The 22,417-nt window shown below is 40.0% G+C and overlaps 1 protein-coding gene and 1 pseudogene across 1 annotated transcript in view; both read left to right on the top strand.

Annotated features, from left to right (window-relative positions):
* KCNH1 (potassium voltage-gated channel subfamily H member 1) overlaps positions 1–22,417 on the top strand; it is a 435,865-nt gene that overhangs the window by 238,266 nt on the left and 175,182 nt on the right. The gene's annotated exons all lie outside the window — the stretch shown is intronic.
* On the top strand, positions 7,322–10,403 carry LOC117075061 (annotated as a pseudogene).

Genomic DNA, 22,417 nt, shown 5'->3' with positions numbered 1-22,417 from the left:
TGTGAAAATTATAAACTCACAGATCCAAGCAGGTCAACAACTCCAAGAAGGATAAGCACAAAATAAAATCACACCAAAGGAGTTCATGATCAAATTACTGAACAAGATTGATAAAGAGAAAATTTTAAGAGCTGACAAAAAACTTACATACAGAGGAACAAAGATAACAGTACTCACATATGTCTTGTCAGAAACTTTTAAATGAGAAGAAAATGAAATCACATCTTTAAAGAGCTGTAACGAAAACAGCAAACTGTCAACCTAGAGTTCTATATCCAATAAAAATACCATTCAAAAATAAATATGAAATGAAAACTTTTTCAGGCAAACAAAAGCTGACAGAATTATTCACCAGTGGACTTAAAATGCAAGTTCTTCAGATGCAAGGCAAATACTATCAGTGAAACTTAAATCTGTACAAATGAAGGAAGAGCATCATACATGGATAAATGCAAAGAATAAACAGCAAATCCCAAAAGGTTATATACTTTATGATTCCATATATTCAGTATTCTTGAAATGACAAAATTATAGAAGTGGAAAACAGGTTAGTGGTTGGTAGGAGTTAATGAGAAGAGGATTAAAGGAAAGTTGGAAGGAAGTAGGTGTGACTATAAAAGGGAAATGAGGAATCTTGTGATGAAATGTTGTTAAGAAGATATTTTAGTGGGGAAATGGTCTTTCAACAAATGGTTCTACAAAATTGGATGTTCATATACAAAAAATGAACTTCAACTCTTTACTCTAGATTCAAAATTTAACTTGAAATAGGTAGTATACTGAAACATAAAAATTAAAACTGTAAAACTAGAAGTTTTTCAACATTGGCATATGCAAAGATTTCTTAGGACACAAAACATTTGAAACATATAAGCAAAAAAATGATACATTGGACTTTATCAAAGGCACTATTAAGAAAGACACTGTTAAGAAAATGAAATTTTTAGCCACAGACTAAGCTGATAAAGATTTGAATCCCGAATGTATTAAAAAAAAGTATACAACTCAATTAAAAATAATTTTTTAAATAGGCAGAAGATTTGGACAGACACTTCACACACACACACACACACACACACACGCACACATGAATGGCCAAAGGAACATGGAAAGATGCTCCATTTAATTAGTCATCAAGGAAAGGCAATTGAAAACTACAATGAGATACCCACTATGATGAATAAAATTAAAAAGACTTACATATATTGCTTGTGGGTACGTAGAATAGTATTAACATTTTGGAAATCAGCTTGGCAGTTTCTTATAAAGTTAGGCATACACTTATAAGACCTGGTGTTTCCACTTCTGTTCATTTACCAAAGAGCAGTGAAAACATATGGTCACACAAAAACTTGTATATTAGTGTTCATAATAACTAAAATGAGGGAAAAATATCAAATGTCCTTAAGCAGATGAATGCAAAACAAACTTTAGTCTATCTATATAAGGGAATACGTTCAGCAATAAAAAAGCAATGCATAACACATGGTTGAATTTCAAATATATTATCCTGAGTTATAAAACAGTCCAGATCCCAAATAGTATATTGCTGTAGGATTTAATTTATCTGGAATTATAGAAAAGGGCAAAACTTACTTAAAATGACAAAGTAGATCAATCGTTGCCTAGGGCTGGTCATTTTGGGACAAAGGGGCACAAGGGACTTTTTTTGGGGTAAAAAAATATCCTGTATCTTGAATGTGTTGGTTATATGGTGGTCACATTTGTGAAAACACATCAAACTATGAACTCAAATGGAAGTACTTTGTCACATGTAAATTATACTTCAATAAAATTGTTTTTCAGAAAGCACTGTCTAATTGCTTTTCACAGTACCTTTGGTCACATAGCTACATGTCAGGCTAAAGCAGAGGAGTATCTATGGGTGGTTTTCTATTCTTGACATTGCCCCCACTTTACTAGGAATTTGCTTTGGACATATGTGTGAGGACATATGTGTGTGTGTGTGTGTGTAAACATATATGTATATGTGTGTGTGGATATAAATATTGAAATAAAACTCACCTACCATACAATTTGCACAATTACAATGTACAGTTCAGTAGTTTTAAGTATATTTATTGAGTTGTGCAACCATCACCACTATCAATTTTGGAACATTTTCATAACTCCCAAAAGAAACCCCATACCCATTTTCAGTCGCTTTCCATTTCTCCTCACATTTTGTAGGCCTAGGCAACCACTAATCTACTTTTTCTAAATCTAGATTTACCTGTTCTGGACACTTTATATAAATAGAATTGTACAATATGTGGTCTTTTGTGATTGGCTTATTTCACTTGGAGTAACATTTTCAAGGTTCTAATATTTTGTAGCATTTATCAGTACTTCATTCCTTTTTATTACTGAATAATATTTTATTGTATGGCTATACCACATCTAATTCATCTGTTCATCAGTTGACAGGTATATGGGCTGTTTTCACTTTTTTGGCCATTATGAACAATGCTCTTCTGAACGTTATTGAACATTTATGTACAAGTTTTCATATGGACATTTGTTTCCGCCTTTTTTGGGTATAGACTTAGGAGTGGAATTGCTGAGTCATCTGGTAACTCCACATATAACATCTTGAGGAACTGCTGAACTGTTTTCCAAAGCATCTGCACCACTTTACATTCTTCCAACAATTTCAGTGTTCTAATGTTTCTACATCATCACTAACACTTGTCGTTTTGATTATGGCCATTTTAATGGGTGTAAAGTGATGTCTCATTGTGGTTTTGATTTGCATTTCCTCTATGACTAGGGATGTTGAACATCTTTTCATGTGCTTATTGGCCATTTCTATATCTTCTTTGGAGAAATGTTTATTTAGATCCTTTGCCTATTTTGGGTTATTAATATTTTTACTATTGGGTTATGAGTTTTTTATAATATATTCTGTATACAAATCTCTTATGAGGTATTTTATTTGCAAATATTTTCTGCTAGTCTGTGAGTTGCATTTTTTCTTGCTTGATGGTATCTTTTGCAGTACAAAAGTTTAGGTTTTCACATAGTCCAATTTATCTAGTTTTCTTCTGTAGACTGTACTTTCGGTGTCACAATTAAGGAGGCTTTGTCTAACTCAGGGTCATAAAGATTTGCTCCTATATTTTCATCTAAGAGTTTTAGAGCATTAGCTTTTACAATTAAGACTATAATCCATTTTGAGTTAAATTTTGTGTATGATGTGAGGTAGGGGTCCAACTTCATTCACTTGCATGCAGATATCCAGTTGTCTTAACACTATTTGTTGAAAAAGTTTTTATTCCCCCATTGAGTTGTATTGGTATATACCCATTTTTTTTTCAACTAAAGCTGATCTGTAACATACTTTTTGACCCACATTTAGCCTGGATCCATCAGCTACCTGAGATAGAGAATGATGATAAGGATCAAAATGGGAATTCACCCGTTTCATTTGATTGTGCTTTGCCCCACAATCTAGGCTAAGTTTCAAAATAAAAATGATGTATCTTAAAGAGTTGGGGGAAAAGTAAGAGAGGGGCCTTATTCCAGTTTGAAAAACAGAGGTTCTGAACTGTACCTTTCTCTCTACTTTGGAAAATGTGATTGGGGTGTAGGAGAGATTAGTAAGGTGGCCCAGTTTCCATTCTATCTGGAGATACTGTTTTTCAAAGTCTTCCCTTACATAAAATGCATTTATTAGAAAAAAATAACACTTAAGAGTTACAAAGCTTAGCTTCAGCATTGTGTGTACACTGTGAACATTTAGGCATCAAATGAACAGCTGCCTTTTTTTTTCTTTGCCACCTTATTCCTACTGCCCTAGAACCCAAGATCATTTAGTCTGACCCAAAATGTTCTCTAAAGACTATGAGCTTTGAGTTTTAATAAGTAGTTAACAGATTTAGATCTGAATTTGATAATGCTTTGGTACTTAAAAACTAATATGACCTTGGTCAAGATGTCTAAACTTTTTGAGCTCAGTTTCAGGTAAAACATGGAGTAATAATAAACTACCTTGCAGTATTATTGTAAAGACTGAATTAATGAGCTGTCATATGATAATATTTGTTCCAGACATTGCACATAATATCTCTGCATTGGGAGACTATGGGAGCATACATTTAGCCTGACAAATGAAGCAGATTGTATATTCCAGAGATAGCTTTAATATTACCTTCCATTCCACATGTTCTTTTAAAAATTTGCCTTTGATACTTGTTCTCTGCCCTTGAACCTGGAAAACCTTGTGGCTATGACAGAAGTCACATTATAGTGATAGGCTAAGTCATCAAAGGTCATACAGATTCTGTGTGATTTATTTGGGACACCTGCTCTTATAACCCAGCTACCGGCCGGGCGCAGTGGCTCATGCCTGTAATCCCAGCATTTGGGAGGCTAAAGCAGGTAGATCACGAGGTCAGGAGATCGAGACCATCCTGGCTAACATGGTGAAACCCTGTCTCTACTAAAAAATACAAAAAATTAGCCAGGCATGTTGGTGGACGCCTGTAGTCCCAACTACTTGGGAGACTGAGGCAGGAGAACAGTGTAAACCTGGGAGGCGGAGCTTGCAGTGAGCCGAGATTGCGCCACTGCACTCCAGACTGGGAGAGAGAGCAAGACTCTGTCTCAAAAAAAAGAAAAAAAAAAAAAGAAGAAGAAAAAGGAACCCAGCTACCATTCTATAAAGAAACTCACACAGCCACATGGAAGGGCCATGTATAGGTGTTCCAGCTTACAGCTTCAGGTTATAGCTGACAGCGTGGGTCAACCACCAGTTATGGCTCACAGATAATTCCAATTAAGTCACCCCAGTCTTTGAATCTTTCCGGCTGAGGCTCCAGATGTCAAGAAACAGAGACAAGCCATCCTGCTGGGCCTTTTCTAAATTTCTCATGCTCAGAATCAGTGAATATAGTAAAATGCTAGTTGTCTTACACTGCTAAGGGTGAGGTGATTTGTTTTGGTACAATCAAAACCAGGATTTTCTCCATCTGCCTTGATTGTTGTTGTCCAAGTGCCTCAGTCCCTCCATAGGCATAGGATTTGGGCATTAAGCTGCCGCCCAAACCCTTAAGGTTACCATCCATTGAGTGTTTACTGTGTGCAGTGGCAGCTGACACACGTTTTGCTTGCAATTAGTCCTCACAGCACAGGAAGCTATCTTCCTCCTCCTTTCTTTTCTCACTTCCCCACTTGTTTTGCTGAGTTGAGAGGAACTTGGTGATAATCTTTTACTACCAACTCTGTTCTTGAAGGAGCATGGTAGAGGGACCTGGAATTGCATAGTGGACCTCAGCCCTGCAATGCCTTAGTCTCCCCTAAGCTGCTCCTCATTCACCACATCCTCACTGCCATGGCATTGCTACCATGCTGAGGGGGTAGAGGCGGCATTCTGGGGTCACACCTGGCTCAATAGTGGAGACAGCTGCTGTGCTGTCAGGCTGAGGAAAGCCTGCCCCAGCACCATCTGCTCCATGCCATAGGCATATGAGAGCTGGGCTCAGTTAGTATCAGAGGGGATCCAGCCAAACCCTCTGCATGTTTCTTGTAAATTAGCTCTACCCTTAGCAGTGGACTCATGAGGCTCTCTGGAATGTGCTATTCCATCCTGCACTGATCCAGTTGGCACCTGCCATGGCACCTCTAGTTAGCAAGTTTTCTAATTGCCCTCTCCTGAGAAGGGTGCATGTGCTTGTATGATCAGGAGCCCCAGAAACTACCACTTGAGGCCTTTCTACATGACAGGGGAGAGGTCAGGGTTGACAGAGTTCAAAAGTACTTCACTTGTAGCACCTAATGCTCTGGAACAGAGGGTGAACAAGTTAAGCATAGAGACCTGCATCAAGAAGGAAGGACACAGTTCTGGCTGCAGCCTTTCATGAGGGAACACTGGCAAGGCACAGCTCCTGTGGGCCTCAGCACCTGACTTTCCCTGCTTTCCTAATAAGAGCTGTGAAGAGGAGGGTTGAGGAATAAAATGTAATGCCAGTAATGGAGGTACCATTCAGATCTCACACATAGACGTGGAAACATTACTTAAAATCTGTCATCTGTAACTTAACTGGAAATGGCATTTACTATTATCAAGTGGGAAAGCGGTTTTGACTAAACTGGTCACCAGCTCAGAAACCTCTGGTGACTACATGTTGCCCAAAGTACTGATGCTGGAGTTTTATATGGTGTCGAGTGTACTTCAGTCATCTTCTCAGATTGCAGCCTGCTAGTAATCCTGTACTCAAGAGCTAGTAATGTGATTTTGGATAAGGCCTTTTCTGGGTCTGCACTTTGTCTTTTGTAAAATGAAGAGCCTAACTTAGATGGTCTTGAAGTTTTCAGAGCTAAAAGTAATCTTAGATTCTATCCTCCTTCACCCCCTAGTGCCCAACACTCTGCTGGGTAATGAGCATGTGCTTGATGGGTGCATTGATAGGCTCACCAGGTAAAGCAGACCAAGCCTTTCTGCTCCTTATCATCCCTAAACTTAAAATTTCTCCTTTTGGAAGCTCTTCATGGATTCAAGGAAGTTCTCTTAGCCATTCCTTTTTTTCATAGGGGATAAGTGATGCTCCTTTCTTCCTGAACCTTCTAACACAAATCATCAAAGCCTAACGTAACATGCATGCCCTGAAGTCCCTTCTCGTACCTGCTAGGACAGGGCAAATCACAGTTAGTATTTGGTTTTCCTGCCATACAGTTCACTGGCTTCAGGGAATCTGTGGGGAAGAAGGGGACACTCCTATTGGTTTGTACATTTTTGAGATTCAGCCAAACAATAGTGAGCTAAGACTTCCTTAAGCTGAGATAAGGGCCTTTGCTCCATTTCCTGAACATTTCTCTAATGTTGCCCTTTCCACAAGAGCAGGAACTGGGTCTTATTTCTATTTGTCCAGCATCTAGCACAGTAACTCTTAAGTGGATGCTCACAAATACTTATTTTGAGCAAAGCAAAAAGGAATTGTTTTTCATTCCTGCCTCTAACTGTTGAAAATATTGGCCACGCATGGTGACTCAGGCTTGTAAATCCAGCACTTTGGGAGGCTGAGGGAGGATGATTGCTTGAGACCAGTAGTTCGAGACAAGCCCGGGCAACTTAGTGAGACCCTATCTGTGCAACAACACAAAATCAGCTTGGCATGGTAGCATGAGCCTGCAGTCCCAGCTACTTGGGAGGCTGAGGTGGGAGGATCACTTGAGCCCAGGAGTTCAAAGTTGCAGCCAGTTAAGATAGCACCACTGCCCTTTTGTGCCAGTTGCTGCTGCGACAGGTCCATGTGTGCAGTGAGTAGCACTATTCCTGGCCCAGTAGCACCCAAGCCCCAGGTTTGACTGCATCTGTGCTGCGATGGACCCCAACACCATTATCGAGGCCCTGCAGGGCACCATGGACCCAGCCCTGTGAGAGACCTTGGAGCACCAGCTCAGTGAAACACACAAGTCTCTGAATTTTGTCTCACCGCTGCTCCAGATTACTGTTGGAACAACTGGATTTACCTGTGAGACAGGCAGGTGTTATCTATTTGAAAAATATAACACAGTATTGGCCTGGTCGAAAAACAGCACAAGGGTATATATCCCCTTATACTATTCCAGAAGAAGACTGCCATTGTATTTGAGAAAATATTGTAGAAGCCATTATCCATTCTCCTGAGCTCATCAGGGTACAGGTTACTACATGCATTTATCACATCATCAAACATGATTATCCAAGCTGCTGGACAACCATTGTGGACAAAATTGGCTTTTATCTTCAGTACGATAACAGTGCTTGCTGGCTAGGAATTCTTCTTTGCCTTTATCAGCTTGGAAAAATTATGAGTATAAAAAACTAGAGGAGTGGAGTCCATTAGTAGCAGCAATGCAGCATTTTCTGCCAGTTCTGAAGGATCATTTTATCCAGCTTCTTTCTGACCAGTCTGATCAGTCTGTCATCATCCAGAAACAAATATTCAAGATCTTCTATGCTCTTATTCAGCATATAGTACCACTGGAACTGACAAACCAACAGAGCCTGACAGAATGGATAGAAATTTTGAAGACTGAAACACTTCGAATTGAAGAAGACGATCGACCTGAGTTACCATAGTGAAAATGCAAGAAGTGGGCCTTACATATTTTATCAAGACTTTTTGAAAGATATGGAAGCCCTGGTAATGTTTCCTAGGAGTATAGTGAGTTGGCTGAAGTATTTCTGAAGGCATTTGTTGTTGGTGTCCAGCAAGTTTTATTAAAGGTGTTATAACAATACAAGGAGAAGCAATATATCGTTCCTCAAGTTTTACAACTGACATTAAATTCTATTAATCAAGGAGTTTCTCATGCTCTCACCTGGAAGAATCTGGAACCCCATATACAAGGCATTATCCAAGATGTTATTTTTCCATTGATGTGTTATACAGATGCTGATGAGGAACTTTGGGAAGAAGACCCTTACGAATATATATGCATGAAGTTTGATGTGTTTGAAGATTTCATTTCTTTTACCACTGCTGCCCAGAAGCTTTTGTTTACAGCCCGTAGTAAGAGGAAACAGGTACTTCAAAAGACTATGGGATTTTGTTACCAGATTCTTACAGAACCAAATGCTGACCTTTGAAAAACAGATGGAGCCCTGCATATGATTGGGTCTTGAGCTGAAATACTTCTGAAGAAGAAGATCTATAAAGATCAGATGGAATACATGTTGCAGAATCACGTATTCTTTCTCTTCAGCAGTGAACTAGGCTACATGAGAGCAAGGGCTTGCTGGGTGCTTCACTAGTTTTGTGAAGTAAAGTTCAAAAGTGATCAGAACCTTCAGATAGCTTTAGAGCTAACAAGAAGATGTCTGATTGATGATAGAGACATGCCTGTGGAAGTGGAAGCTGACATTGTCTTTCAAGTATTGATCAGCAGTCAAGAAAAATTTAAAGAATATATCACACCATTCATCAGACCTGTAATGCAGGCTCTTCTTCATATTATAAGAGAAACAGAAAATTATGACCTTACCAATGTAATTCGGAAAATGATCTGTGAAAATAGCGAAGTTACTCTTATTGCAGTAGAAATGACACAACAGTTGGCAATGACATTTAGCCAAGTAATCCAGGTGGGGCCTGATAAAGAAGGTAGTGATGACAAAGCAGTTACTGCTGTGGGAATTCTGAATACAGCTGACACAGTTCTTAGTTGTAGTTGAAGATCATAAAGAGATAACCCAACAGCTTGAGGGAATCTGCTTACAGGTCATTGGTACTGTTTTACAACAGCATGTCTCAGAATCTCATGAGGAGATATTCTCTTTAGTCTGTAGCCTGACATGTCAACAAGTTCTCCACAAATGTGACAGCTACTACCCCTTGTATTTGAAGTCTTTCAGCAAGATGGCTTTGATTACTTTACAGATATGATGCCGCTCCTTTGTAATTATGTAACAGTTCTTAGCAAGACACTTCTGTCTGATACCAAGTATCTTGAAATGATATACAGTATGTGCAAAAAGGTTCTTACAGGAGTTGCAGGAGAAGATGCAGAGTGTCAAGCGGCAAAATTGTTAGAGGTCATCATTTCTGCAGTGCAAAGGGCGTGACATTGACCAGTGCATTCCCTTATTCGTGCAAGCAGCCTTAGAAAGACTGACGAGAGGTTAAGACAAGTGAACTTTGAACTATATGTCTGCAAGTTGCAATTGCAACTTTGCATTATAATGCATACCTATTACTCAATACCTTAGAAAATCTTCACTTCCCTAATAATGTTGAACCAGTTACAAATAATTTTATTAGACAGTGGCTTAATGATGTTGACTGTTTCTTGAGGCTTCATGACAGAAATATGTGTGGTCTCAGTCTCTGTGCTCTTATTGATATGGAACAGACACCCCAAGGTTTGAATCAGGTTTCTGGACAGATTTTGCCAGCTTTTATCCTTTTATTTAATGGATTGAGAAGAGCATATGCCTGCCATGCTCTTTTGTCCAAGAATGACAGTGATGAGGATGAAGCTGAAGATGATGATGAAACCGAGGAACTGGGGAGTGATGAAGATGATATTGATAAAGACGGGAAAGAATATTTGGAGATTCTGACTAAGCAGGCAGGTGAAGATGGAGATGATGAGAATTGGGAAGAAGATGATGCTGAAGAGACTGCTCGGGAAGGCTATTCCACAGTCACTGATGATGAAGATAACCCTGTTGTTGAATATCAGATATTTAAAGTTATCTTTCAGACTATTCAAAATCATAATCCTGTGTGGTATCAGTCTCAGACTTATGGTCTTAATGAAGAACAAAGACAATAGTTACAGACGTAGCAACTCTGGCCGATCAAAGAAGAGCAGACCATGAATCCAAAATGATTGAGACACACAGAGGATACAAAATCAGTGCTCTAGTTGTGCCAAATTCTTTCAATTTTGGAGGCCCAGCACCAGGGATGAATTGATTTATCTCTCTTTCCTACTGTGTGATTGTAGTGAAGAGCTTGTGTTCCTCCTAGTAGTGGTTCCAGAACTGGTTCACGTTATCTATTCTAAACTAATGATCAATAGATGGACAGAAAAAAAATCACAACAATAATCCCGGGAGATAGGAGCTGACCATGCAACCTGGCACTGGAAAAGAAACCGGCGGGATTTTGGGGGTGGGGAGGATTGGAGGTACCTTAGGGGGTGTATTTTCTTTATTTTTTGAAGAAAGTAAGATCTTGACTCTGAAGCTTCAAAGTGACACTGTGGAAATCTGACACAAGAGGGGATGTCATGAAGGCAACTTTTCTTTTTCTAAGGAAAAAATAGGCATGGGCTACTTAAAATGTCTCATTTACAGTATAAAACTCAAAGGTAGATATAATTTTTAAACCTGTGAGAATTTGCCCAATTTCTGTCTCTTCCTCACCATTGGGTATCTATTCTTTATATGTAAATAAGATAAGGTAATTTGATAGCCTTATTCAATCTTCATCATTTTTATTCATCGTTGTTCCTATGTAGATTATTGGACATTTATTGTAACACTACATAACTGATTATAAAACTCTATAAATGAGTTAGCACTTTCATATTGAAACAAGCCTGCTAGCCTATGTATAAAACAGCAAAAAGTTTGCTGTTTATAAAAAGATGTAATGGGGTGGGGGGCAAGGGTAATTTCAAGTTATTGATTTAAAAATGAACTAGCAATTTTGTACCTGGTGACTTTGTGGTCCACTCACTTCTGATGGGGACTTGAATTCAGTATGTAAAAATGGGTTGGTGGTATTTCATTGCTGCTAAAAATGACAACTCCCTCTGTGTCCTGTTTTTCTTAAAGCTGTCAGTGTAGAAGTAGGTATTTAAATACCAGACTTTACTGTAAAAAATAAGAAAGGTGGTATCTAGAGCATGTTAATTGGATATGAAGTTCTACTGTTAAAGAGTTGATCTAAGAGTATAGCTAAACATCTGTATGTACAATCTATTAAAAGAACTTAAGTCAGCTATTATGTCTTGATTTGATTGCAGTTTTAAAACAACATAACAATTTATAACAATTATAACAATTTTTTCCTCATTGGCCTGTTTTTAATCCTGTACCTAGAAAGAGTACAAAATGCACACTGCAAAAATTGATATTTAACACGTACCCACTCCCCGTTCCCCATCTCCTCTACCCCTCTTGTTGATTGTGGTATCTGATCTTAACTAGATAGGCTGAAGGCATGTGGTTCCCTCCAAAAACACTACTGATACCACTGCAAAAACAAGCCAGCAAAAAGAGAGTGGAGAGAAGTTGGCTTGCTTCCCTTTCTTCCTAACTGCATGTTGAAAAATAAGCCTTTATTGATCTTAAACATCTGTCAGATGAGTCGTCATTGGGTTATTTTTATATACATGTATACACAAAATATTTCAAATTGAAAGCAACATCTTAATGGATTCAAAACTATCACAAGCTGTTGTCTAAAACAGATTAGAAAATTTATAACTGTAAAAGCAAATGTACATACTGATGTTTAAAATGCATAATTAAGAAAAAAAAAGATTGCAACACTGCACTTTGTCTCAGCCATGTGGACAAATCACCCATTTGGGCACATTTTCACCCTGACTTCTTTCTGTTCAAGCCTTTACAGTAACCACCAGACAGTCCCCCCTCACCCCCACCCCCATGCGAAAACTTCTGTTGTTGCCTGGGAAACAGAATAAGACCTGTCTCAAAAAGAAAAGAAAATTCAAAGGTCCGGCCTTACGCATAAGCAAAATAGACATCTGTCCCCATGACTCATGATGTGAGTTTTAGAGTGCCTATAAGGCCTTGGGCTCCCATATTTATTATCTGCTTCTGTAGGATCAAGCTCCCAGATATTTGAAATTCCTTTAACAAGGGTAAAGTCTTCATTATATAAAGCACTAAATGTGTGGTTGCTGCTGTGAACAGTAACCTATTGACCTGTATGTGCTCTAAGCCGGTGCTTCTCAGATTTTAATGTGCATACAGATCACCTGAGGGTCTTGTTAACATGCAGATTCTAACACAGTAGGCGTGGGGTAGGCTCATGGCTTTGTATTTCTCACAAGCCCCCAGGAAGGCTCTAAGCTAGAGCATCTCAACTGAGAGTGCATCCAACTTATCCATGATGCTATTAAAAAGTTTAGATTCAAGACCTTCATTATAGGCCTACTAAATGAGCACCTCCAGAGTAAACACCAGGCATGAGTATATATATATATATATATATATATATATTATATATATATATAATATATTCTTCATACATTTATATATATATAAATAAATATATTCTTGATACATTTATATATATATAATAAATATATTCTCGATACATATATAGTGGGTTTAATGCTCATTTGAAGGGCAAAGAGCAACTGATGTTTAAGTTTCTTCCAGGGGCTGTTTCTGGCTCTTTTGACATCATGTGAGTGGGGATTATTCCAGGCGGGCTCTGGTTTGGGAGTGCTACATGAAACATCCCTCCCAGCAAATTTCTCTAGTATCTCTAACATACCTCCTCTACCGGTGATTCCAATGTGCTCCTCTGTGTAAGAACCATTACCAAGATTAGTTTATCTTGATGGGAAGTTCTAGCACGAGGGTAGGGGTGGTGGGGTACTGTCTGGTGGTCACCGTAAAGGCTTGAACAGAGAGGAGTTAGAATTCTGGGTTATAAATGTGCCTAAATGGGTGATTTGTGCACATGGCAGAGACAGAGCTGGAGAATGAGCAAGAAGATGTTGGACAAATGTCCTTGCCTTCATTTGTGTTTTTTAGCTTTAATGTTTCATCTTGATCAACTTTCTCATCACCTCACCCTTCAGTTAAGCTGCCCTAGAAATCAGTGGGAGAAGCAGTTTTGGGGTGGGGGTTAGGGAGGAGCAGCAGAAATCTACCCTTAATGCTCATTTGAAGGACAAAGAGCAACTGATGTTTAAGTTTTTCCAGGGGCTGTTTCTGGCTCTTTTGACATCATGTGAGTGGGGATTATTCCAGGCAAGCTCTGGTTTGGGAGTGCTACATGAAACATCCCTTCCAGCAAATTTCTCTAAAGAGTGGTTGGTACTTATCTTACGAATGAGTTCAGTGAAAACTGTGGTCTCTAGCAAAAATATGGAAAACAGAGTTTTTAGATGGCAGCTGCCCAAAGGGTTTGTAACTCTTTTTCTATAACAAGCTCAGTTGAGAACTTGAGATTTTCTAAGGAGGAACATTTGAAAGGGTCTTGGTGATGGAGGCAAAGTAACATGTACAGCAAGAGGCAGAGATGACTCCACAATGCCTGCATCATTGCTTGGGGCAGGAGACCACCTGCTAGCCAGGTGGCATATTAAGATTAAGAATAAGCTAATTGCCTACTTTTTTAATGCTTGTGAATTATTATTTGCAAATAAATGAGCCACCCAGGTACAGCTCAAGTACTTGCAGGTGGAATGAATCACTGCAGGGAGAAAGTACTAAGGGGAAAAGTGGGTTATATTAATAGCAATGTCCAGCCCCCTTGACTATGTGTGAAGCCATCACAGCACTCCCAGCTGAGTCGTGACACTCTGCTATAGAAAGGCAGCAGGTGAGTGGGGAGGGCAGGTGACCCCAAATAACACATGAGCCTACTGAGACTGGGCTTGCTCTCCATGGTGCTAAGCAGAGCAACTTTGCACTCTCTAGCTCAGTCTATATTCTGGATACACTTATCTGCTCTATGTTTTATGTTTAGTTCCAGGCCTAAAGAAGGAGAATATGGTCAAGGCCACATCCTAAAAATCAACAGACATCTGCAGCCTGGACTTCTCTTTTCTCCCCAGGTGGTCCCTGTAGCCATGGCCACAATGCCTACACCTTTGATGGAGCTATTGGCCACCGGAGTGGGTGGAATATTATTTGGGAACAGGGGAAATCAACTTTGCTTAGAAGCTTACAGTCAATAGTAAGGGATTTAAGAAAGGCTGGGGTCGTGTCTCTTGTCTTTTAAATTCTTTGCTTAGAAAATTGTGTGAGAGAGTATCTTAATCCCCCTTCTGCAGTATCCCCCTCTCTGTGGTTTCTTCTTCTGGCTGGCAATGAGTGTTTTTGCCTGTAACTAGTGATGTCTCTGTCCTGGGGTATGTTTACTTGTTCTGAAGTGGATAAAACTTTAGCTGATGCTCTTGGGAGGAAACTTCCAGAACTTTCTCACATTCATGCCATTACCCTCCTTCATCACTAAACATTTGTATGCAGAGGATATCAGGTTAAAATGAATAAAAAGAAATTGCAAAGGATAGGCTAAGAGGTGAGCCCCAGACACTTATCATCAGCTAAACATCTATTGTCTGAATTATTACTTCCCAGCCCAGGGGCTGTCATGATGCTCAAGGCAGAGCTAAGGTCAATTGTCTGGTTTTCTGTATCTATACATGTATGAGATCTCCGTGGTGCTAGCAGAACATTTGCGTTCTCTGGCTAAATCTGTGTTCTTGATACACTTACCTGCTCCGTTTTATGTTTAGTTCTCAGCCTGTAGGAGGAGAATACGGTCAAGACCACATCCTAAAAATCGACAGACACCTGGAATCTAGACTTCTCCCTTCTCCTCAGGTGGTCACTGTAACCATGGCCACAATGTCCACACCATTGATGGGCCAGCCCCAGGTGGATGATGCCTTTGGTTGTAACTGGTGGACAGCTACCACTTTTCAGCCTGGTCTCCAGACCTTTCAGACATAAGTTCTGCCACATTTCTTAATCTGCTCTTCAGAGATGCTCCCAAAGCTGCCATGGGTAAAAGTTGGCTCTGTAGATCCAGGTTTTGGGAGCCTGTGCCTTTGGTTGTAGATTTTCCAGGTACCTTTCTCTATTTTCTTATTTTTGACCATACTGGAATTAGGCTTTGATTATTCATCCCTTTTCTTGGACTAGCTGAATTAATCTGAAGCAATTTGGTCTCTGAGTCCCAGTTTCCTCATTTATACATTGAGGGGATAACCCTTCTATTTTTGTTATTCTGTGAAATGAGATACTTGATAATATATTGAGATTGGGAGGAGGAATACATTATTGTATAAAACAAGACTTGTGGATTTTAAGTTAATGGGTAAATTCCAAATATAAAGGCTCCTTTTCTCTAAATTGATCATTTGCTGATTTTTTCCTGCTTAACATTGCATTATAAATATTAGGGGAAGAATGTTTCTGGAATAACATGATTTTTGGCCCTCTTTTATTTCATTTATGTGATAAAACTCATTGAGATAAACACATTATGCCAGTAGATAAGACTTTGGTTTCTTTTTTTTTTTTTTGGCTTAGATAAATGCTTTTACTGCCAGGGGTATTAAAATGTCACCTGATTTGGAGTCATCAGTCTCCTAGAAGAAGATTTGAAAATGCTTAACAAATAATTCACAAGAGGCAGAAGATAACTGGGCTGACTTGAACCAGGACGGTTTGGGTCTGTAGGCAGAATTTAGACAAAGGTATTGATCAGAAAGACAGGACTAACAATGGATCCATTTGACAAGAAAGATGCAAACCAGGGACCTGGCAAGACCTGATAAATCTTCCAAGGATTGTGTTTCTCTGACCGTGGGCTAGGGGCAGTTGTGGCTTTTGAAGCTCCTAAAGGTAAATGCTTCTCTGGTTAGTTGGACCCAGTCAGGCTGGGCCTGGGCTCTGTAGAGTGCCCTTGTCCCTGGGGAGGAATGCACTTGCCTACCAGGAGCCCTGGGTCCTCCTGTAGGAGGACCCAAATCCCTCTTCCCTGGGGGATTTGAGGTCCATTGCAAAGGTTCTGGCACTGTTGAGTCAGCAGGGTTGTTTATCATCTGCCTCAGTGGCCAAGCCTCTGGGGAGCAGTCCTGGCTGCAAGGACTTTGCTGCATCTCAAACTTGTGCCACCTTCCAAACGTGGCTTTCTGTTATTTTGTGCCTACTATGCTCCATACTGTGGGTAAGGGGCTTTAGATGTGATCCCTTTTAAGCCACAGAGACCCTGTCAGGTAGGTGTTATCTCTGCTTGACAGAAAAAGAAACTGAGACTCAAAAAGGAACAAAAGTTTACATGGCCAGTAAGTGGTAAAGCTGGGGGTTGAATCCAGCTCTGTCTCACTCCGAATCTCTTGCACTTTTTTACCATAGCTGCCAAACATTATCTTGGAAAAATGAACATTTTAGTGGTTTTTCAGTGGAGCTTTTCAGTGGCCTTGTATTCATGCTTGGTTTCCACTGGAAAAGCTAGCACATGATGGAAATGTTGGAACTAGGGAAAGAATAGAAGACAGGGGCCCCAAAAGAGGACATACCACTCAGATAAGATGTGATGCGAAACCCACCTTTTGAGCATGAACAGATGGCATAGTTGTGCCTAGAATTTCCACATTGCCTTTGGCTGTATGGGTCTTTTTAATGGGATATCTAAGAAATTATAACATCTTTTCTTGATTAGTAAAGCTAGTGTTTGTTCATGAAAGAAAGGGAACCATGAAATGATTTTAACCTGTAACCTACATAATGTTTGTAGCTTTAGAAGCACTTACTGCTTCCCTTGGGCCAAGCATGTTTGCCTAAATATTATTTAAATAGTGCCTCCTTGTCTTTGGTGGATGAGGTAGGGACTCGAAGGGTGAAATTCTCATTCCACAGGGGTTTTGTTTATTTTGTGGTTCACAAAGGACAAGGGGCTCTTTAAATTTTTTTTCCTCAGCAATCTGGGGACTAGAATCATTAAAATAGCAGGGTTCCTAGAAGTCATTTAGGTTATAAATTAAAATTTATTCTCCTGGTCAAAGAAAACCTTTGCATGCAGCCCATGTTGATTGAGGGCCTATTATGTGCTAGGCATAGCACTGCAGCTTTGCAGGACTTAGTTACTTTGCTTGCCTGCTCCCTCTCCAGCCTTCTCTCACACCACCTCCTCTTGCTTTCCAAGCTCCCAGCTCCAAACACTTGAACTTCTTTGAGCTTTTGAACATGCTAAGCCCCTCCTTCCCTCTGGGCCTTTGTCTATGATGTTCCTTCAGCCTAGAATCCCCCTTCTCCACTATATTCTCTGATAGCTTTTCCTCTTCCCTCACACATACTCCCCTTACAGATGCTTTCTGTACCCCCAGAGGGAGAAAAACCTCGTTCTCCATCTTGCTTTCTTTCTGAGCACATTTTTTTTTTTTTATATCCTTCCAAACACTTCTAATTTGTAAATATGTAATTGTTTCCATATTTATTCTCTTTCTCTTCTACTAGTCTTTAAACTGTGTGGGGGCAAAGGCCAAGTCTGATTTGCTCACCAGAATATCCTCAGCATTTAGCATGATTCCTGGCATGTAGTAGGCAGGGACTCAGTAAATACAGTCATGTGCCACATAACCTTTCACTCAACAACAAACCATGTAAAGGACGGTGGTTCCCAAATGTTATAATACCATATTTTTACTGTGTCTTTCCTGTGTTTAGGTATTTGTAGATACACAGATACTTACCATTGTGTTATTACAGCTTACAGCATTTAGTGCAGTAACAAGGTGTACAGGTTTGTAGCCTAGGAGCAACAGGCTATACCACATAGCCTGGGATTATAGTAGGTATCCCATCTAGGTTCATATGAGTATACTCTATGATGCTTACACAAGGATGGAATCACCTAAAAATGTATTTCTCAAACTGTATGTTATTGTTAAGTGACACATGATGGTATTTATTGATTTTTGAATAGGTATATCTCCAATTGATGAAACAAAAGGTCAGAGGTAATGTGACTTCTCAAAGTTACTCACCTAGTGAGTGGCAGAGGTATGACGCTAATCTAGTTCCTGACTTTCAAATCCAGTGTTGCTTCACTTTTCAGTGTCGTGTGACTTTTATTTTAAGAACATAGCTTTCCTGCCACACTGTTGGGATGATAGAAGTAGATTCTTTTGGTTGTGATAGTTATGTCTTAGCTCAAGAAATGAGAAAATGAAAGAACAAGGTACCCAGGCACACTAGACCAAGAACACTCTGAGGGAGACAACAACATGTTCTCTATTAGCTGGGAGCTTCTTGGGCTCAGGAGTCATAGCTTTCCAAAGGCTGGCAGTGCTGTGGCCAGAGAGAATCATGTAGCATGATTTAGTCAACTCAGAGAGAAGGCTGGATTGACTCCTTTTTCTGTGTCCCAGAGCAGACAGCACATGGCTTTGTCTTCTGAGGATACGTGGGCCATGAAGACACATATTGAACAGCCCTTTAGGTGAGTGAGAAGGTTGATTTGGCAGCATGAGAATGCAGAAAGCTGCCTGCTCTCTTGCTGTGCCCGAAATGAACTTTTTGTGCATGAAATGAGAGATACTGAGCATGGCTATTGGAGGCCAGTAGGCTCTAAAGAGGTAGAAGAGACATCTGGAACAAGCTCTAGAAAGTAGGCTTTTGATCCCCCCCAGGATGCTGATAAACAAAGACTATTTTCCCTTTCCTCTGATGAAAAGCTTTATTGTGGTTTTCACTCATTGTGAATCATGATGTTAGAGTGGCATTGTTCTGCCTCTTGGCTTGCTGTTGAGACTGCTGCGTCAGGCCTGAGCTGGTGCCCCAAAGTCCCTCCAGAGTTCTTGCTTTGCCAAGGCCGAGCTAGCAGAACTGTGGGAGGAGTGATAGGCCTGCACATCTCCAAAGCCCCCTTTGGATTCAGCAGTTAATTTCTGGGTTCTGCATTTAACACAGATCCAGATGCTTTTTTTAAAAAAATTTTTTTCTTTTTCAGACAGAGTCTCACTCTTGTCATCCAGGCTGGAGTGCGGTGACAGGATCTCAGCTCACTGCAACCTCCGCCTGCCGGGTTCAAGCAATTCTTATGCCTCAGCCACCTGAGTAGCTGGAGCTACGAGTGTGTGCCACCACGCCCAGCTACTTTTTTTAGTATTTTTTTTTCTTTAGTAGAGATGGGGTTTCACCATGTTGGCTAGGCTGGTCTCAAATCCTGACCTCAAGTGATCCACCCACCTTGGCCTCCCAAAAGGCTGGGATTACAGGCCCGAGCCACTACACCTGGCCCCAAATGTTTTTAGATAAAAATTAATTATTTGCTTTATCTCTTCCTGCTAATCAGTGTCTTTCACAGCTCATGTTCTCTTTTCTCCTTCTGTGATGTCTTCCTTGACTTTTTTTTTCCTTTTTTGAAAGTTTTCTTCCTAGGACAGGCACTTAAACAAGTGCTTTGTTTTACTTCTTCTCACATATGTTCAGTTTCCTCCCCTAAATACAGGAAATGCTCCCCAGGGAAGATCCCAGGGCTCATACAACATGTTGTTCCTTCTAAGACACACAGTGCTATGGTTTGCCATGTGCTCCATGGACTTAGACTTAAATCACAGATAGTGACAGCCGGAAGGGATTTGTTGGTCATCTTGTCAAGGAGTTTCCACCCTGGGCTGTGGGCAAGTTTGGGAAAGGGGTGGGGTAGATGGAGTTCCTTCCTCTCCTACCCTAAGTAGCCATTCTTTGTTTTACATATCGAACTTCTATTTAAATTGTTGCTTGATTAAAAGGCTCATGGCAGCCGGGTGCAGTGGCTTATGCCTGTAATCCCAGCACTTTGGGATGCCGAGGTGGGCAGATCACCTGAGGTCAGGAGTTCCAGACCAGCCTAACCAACGTGGAGAAACCCCCTCTGGTAAAAATACAAAATTAGCCAGGCGTGGTGGCGTATGCCTGTAATCTCAGCTACTCCGAAGGCTGAGGCATGAGAATCGCTTGAATCCAGGAAGCGGCGGTTACGGTGAGTCGAGATCACGCCATTTTACTCCAGCCTGGGCAAACGAGCAAAACTCCATCTCAGAGAAAGAAAAAGCCAGGCGCGGTGGCTCACGCCTGTAATCCCAGCACTTTGGGAGGCCGAGGCGGGCAGATCACGAGGTCAGGAATAGATACCATCCTGGGCTAACATGGTGAAACCCCGTCTCTACTAAAAATACAAGAAATTAGCTTGGCGTGGTGGCCGGTGCCCGTAGTCCCAGCTACTCGGGAGGCTGAGGCAGGAAAATGGTGTGAACCCGGGGGGCGGAGCTTGCAGTGAGCCGAGATCGCACCACTGCACTCCAGCCTGGGTGACAGAGCGAGACTCCGTCTCAAAAAAAAACAAAAAACAAAACAAAACAAAAAAAGGCTTATGGCTTTAAACCATAGTTTCACAAACTCTATTCTAATTCAAATCCTCCAAGGAGGCAATGGTGATCTAAATGAATCCTTATAGAAATTCTTAGAGGGAATTCTGTTGTTTTTAATTCTGTCTGAATTGTATTCATATGGTAGAATGTTTACAGGATTCTGTACAAGTGTATGTATATTTTAATATGTGCACATAATACACACACACATATGTATGTATACGTGTAAGGCCAGATTCCAATGCTCATATCTTTAAAGAAACAGTTGATATCCTATCTAGAAGTAACCTTGCATTGCCTTTTAGTGTGCTACTTAATCTTTTTTTCTCTTAAAGTTATTTTACTTTGCCTTGAATTGTAATTAGTTGCGTACATTTCTTTCTCTGCTATACTCTAAGCTTTTTAAGGTCTAAGATACTTAACTCTTTACCTTTGTAACCTCTATAACACCTAATAATGTGCTCTGCCACACATGCAATTAAGGAATCTGTAGTTTATTTGAGAAGAATCATAAACTAGAAAAAAATTGGCATGGAGGCCCAGTTGGTAAGATGTTATTATGAAGTTGAATATATAGTATATTATTATGAAGCCAAAATTTCATGCTTGGGCCTCATAAGAACCTAATTTGTTTTTCATACAGAAAAATGTCACATGACTAAGATTGTAGCTTGGCCAACTATCTCACAGATGTATGCTGTTATTCACAAGATGGGACAGGGAAGATGGTACTGATGGCTCAGTGCAAATTAACTTCCATCACTGAAAAAAACAACTTTAGTTATAGGACTTATTATAGAAGGCCAGTAATGTCAGTGATATAAAGGACTACATGTGAGTGAGATGCTAGAGACCACTCTTACACTAATGATCTAGAATGTGGGTTGTTAACATGGACTATTGAGTCTTGACAGAACTCAACTCAATGCAAATTAAATTGAATTGAATTTATAAAGACAAGGGTTAGGGAAAGTAGCCATGTGACCAACCAGTCAGTAAGAGAAATGTGAGCATTAGCAGATTTGTATGGTGTCAATTCTCGGTGTCAAATCATTTTCTAAATTGTAAAATGACAGGAAAGAGATATGGTATGTTGAGTAACATAATTCAGACAACATTTATTGAATGTCTACTATCTATAAGGTATAACTCTCTATAAGACACTATCTTTAACTATCTAGAAGGTATTAAGATTCAAAAGATGGAGCTTCTTACTTCCAAGAACCTATAACTCCCTTTGACAGTCCTGTTTCACAAATTCTTCACTACATAGGTGGACGTTATCAACTTTCAACGCACTTAGGTTGAGATTTCTCAGCAGTTATCGCTGTTTTTCATCTTAAAGGACAGTTGCCTTCCAGGATCTGGCCCACCCTTTCAGTCTTCCACTGTTCATCTCTGGCCTGCACACTTACAGCTAGGGGAATGGTTACATTCTATCTAGTTTTGCTCATGGTAATTTTTGGTCATGAGGGAGATGCTAAAAAATTTCTTAAAAACAACACACACACACACACACACACACACACACAGAAAAGGGGGTGATAGGTTTATGTATTACAAGAATTATTGCATGGAAACTTGACTTAATTTAGGTTCCTGTGGGAAGTATTAGAATATGACATTTAAGTGTAAGTATATTATAATTTCCTGATAGGCACTAATGACCTTAATGAAACTAGTCACTTCTAACCGGTGATTAGGATTTACAGTGGGAATAACGTGACCCTAATTAATGGAGGTATTTTTGTGCTTCTTCGCTGTTACCCTTGTTTGTTCTTTAGCCATGACACAAACAACAGGTTGCTTAGCTTTTGGATTAAGTGTTCCTCTGCACATAAATGATGAGATT

This window comes from Trachypithecus francoisi, unplaced genomic scaffold (assembly GCF_009764315.1).
Source record: "Trachypithecus francoisi isolate TF-2019V2 unplaced genomic scaffold, Tfra_2.0 Lachesis_group5, whole genome shotgun sequence".
Classification (NCBI taxonomy): domain Eukaryota; kingdom Metazoa; phylum Chordata; class Mammalia; order Primates; family Cercopithecidae; genus Trachypithecus; species Trachypithecus francoisi.
The sequence above is the reverse complement of the archived record's forward strand: the minus strand, read 5'-3'. Positions and strand labels throughout refer to the sequence as shown.